The sequence below is a fragment of the Nicotiana tabacum genome, chromosome 8, assembly GCF_000715075.1.
Source record: "Nicotiana tabacum cultivar K326 chromosome 8, ASM71507v2, whole genome shotgun sequence".
Lineage (NCBI taxonomy): Eukaryota > Viridiplantae > Streptophyta > Magnoliopsida > Solanales > Solanaceae > Nicotiana > Nicotiana tabacum.
In genome coordinates, this window is record NC_134087.1 from 41,868,792 (window position 1) to 41,871,833 (window position 3,042).

Here is a 3,042-nt window from a genome sequence, read left to right on the forward strand (position 1 = left end):
GTTTTGACAAAACAGCGTCACCCGACTTCTTTATGAAAGAATTAAAATTTTGACATGTTTTTTATTTATTTGTTTTTGGCTATTTTAGCAAAAGGGGGGTTGGACCCGATGAGGGTTGCCTACGTATCTCACATCCGGTGAGAATCAAACCGGCGTAGTTCGGGTTTGACCAAGCGTAGAGTAAAACCCCTTCTGAATACAATCTTTTAAAGAAAAGGAGAAATATTTTTCTGGATTTTATATTTTATTTTTTATTTTTGAAAAGAGATAAAGACTAAAGAAAAATCTTTTTAAGGAAGTATTTGGACTATTAGTCTGAATTTATAAAAGAGATACTACAAAAGAAACAACCTTCTTTTTTTTACTTTTAACTCAATATATATTTCTTGGATTTTGGAAGTGATTAAAAGGAATTTTTTTTATATGTTTTTTTTAATAAATCAAACTAAAAGACAAATTTTGTTTTTATTTTTTTTTTCTTTTTGTTTTTTTTTTAAAGAAAATTCCGGCCAGGTTTTGACACTACTCGGACATTGGTTTTATTTTTTCCAAAAATGAGTAATTATCTCCCTACGCTGCTATTTTTTTTTTTTAAAGTTTTTTTTTAGAAACCGGTCAGCATGTAGAACTGAAGCAAATAAATGCACAAAACAAACGGGATGCAGCAGGATGGTCTTTTTATTTCAGGTTGCCTGTCCTAGACGGACCCAACCCCTATGTTGAGTCCCCTATATCAAATGCAACATGATGCAAATAAACGTTCCTACTAGGGATCCGGCATGAGGTTTCGTTATACTAGGTTTATAACCTGGGTATATGTTCTAGACTGTGTACCCGAGCAGACAACTCGAGTCGAGGAGGGGGCTACGTACCGGGGACCCGCGAGATCGTCCGGCTTTGTAACTTGTCCGACCTCTTTCTTATTTCAAGGTATGACACTAACAGAATAGGGAGTCTCGACCAGCGAGCTTCTCCCCGGAGGTAAGAAGAGAAGGGTTTCGGCACAGTTTATATACAGTTCAGATAATATAAAAGCGGTAAAACACAACATTTAGCACGTTATGCCAAAACATGTAATAAAGATCAGATAATAAAGCCAAATATAACAATTATTCTAAGCTCGAATTCTTGAACCCTGAACCAGTGGTTCTGGGTTAAATTCCCCAGCAGAGTCGCCAGAGCTGTCACACCTCCTTTTTGTGCGCCCGCCCCGAAGGGTTAAGATGCGCGAGGGAGTTTTTCCAATTTAAGTGACAATATTTGAAATGGGATTATTTATTTAATTCAGAGTAGCCACTTGGAAAAGGTTTGGCTTTTGGTGTCCCAAGTCACCGGTTTATCTTGAATCCCAAATCAAGGAAATTTTCGACTTTTCCAAATGAAGTCTGCGAACCAGAAATTCTAAGTAAGGAATTCTGTTGACCCGAGGGAAGGTGTTAGGCACCCTCGAATCCCGTGGTTCTAGCACGGTCGCTTAAATTATTTTAATGGCTAAATATCTGATTTAAATACATGTTGTGACATATGTGCTTTTATTAAGTTTAAACCACTTTTATTATTATCATTTATTTTTATAGAATTGCAACGTCGTGAAAATGCATCTCGAACCACGTCACAATCAATGCACCCATAGTTGTTAACACATTTCGATTTCGTTGAGATTTGAATTTGGGTCGCATAAATGCGCACCCGAATTTAAGAATGTAATTTAATTTAGTCGCACCTAAAGAGTCTAACGCATTATTATCTTTGGGGAGGGCGGTGAAATTTACTATACAGTCCATCCCGAATTCTAAGTATTTTAATATGTACATTCATGAGGGCCCCGCAGTTTGTGCATGTTATTTGGCGAAGCTCGTCTCATTTTTTGAAAGGATAAACCTACAACGACTATATTTTCTATTTGTTTGTCTCTAAAATATAGAAGAAACGAAAATACATGCTAATTGGATAACATACTTGGCCAACTCCGTGTTCTTATTAATTATCATATTAATTATCTCTGAGGCGGGGAATGGTTTCACGCCTTATTCCGGGGGATAACATGCTTCTAATTTAATGAAGAGAATTACATACGGGATTAGTAAAATGCTAAACTCATGCTAACATTCTTCGAGTTGAATTTGAATTAGCTAATTTAAGCTGGATTAGTGGAATTAGTTATTATAAAGCTGTTACTAATAGTAATTCGAACACGGTTCTATAGACTGTTTAACGAAATCAGATTTAATAAAGTTAGCTCGAATGATACAAAAGAAACTATGTTACATTGAGCAAGATTAGAAACAGTACCATATGTACAAAATATAACCAAAGATGGAGTCTAGTTATTGCTATACCAACTACTCGTGCATTTTTACAAATTACATAAGTACATCGCAACTAAACAAACTTAGCCATTGTGAATCACAATAATTAAACCAACTGAGTTTTTAATTAGATACGAAGCTCACTAATGTGTTCTCTATTGAGCTACAAACTAAAGAATTACACAATTTTAACAACATTTATAAAGCTGTAAGTAAAGCAGCGACTGATAAAACTCCTTTGCATCTTTCATTTCATGCTTTTAACTGTTACAGCAGTATGAGATTCAAATGTGTACCTGGAAAATGCTTACAACTGAAGAGGCAGAAAAGTCAGCAGAGCAGTAGTAGCACACACAAAGCAGCAGTACAACAGGACTAGTAAAACCAATAACAACAGCAGCAGGAATCTCCAGGAAAGAATAGAACCCAAGAGGAAGCTAGTAGCTTGAAAAGTAGTGCTTAAAAATCAACAGATAACTAGGCTGCCCAATGAATCCCAACAGTACAAGAGGATTACTAAGATTGCAAGCAGAGACAATAAAACAGTAGTTTTTGATTTTTGAATTTCTGTGCAGAAGACAAAACTGAAGTTCTTTGTTGTGAAACCTAAACTTTAAACACACTAAGGCCTTGGAAAATTCTTCTTTATGATTTTTTAAAACTCTTGCTCTCTTTCTGATTTCCACACCCTCTCTTTTTCTAATTTTTCAGAACTATCTCTTTCTAATTTTCA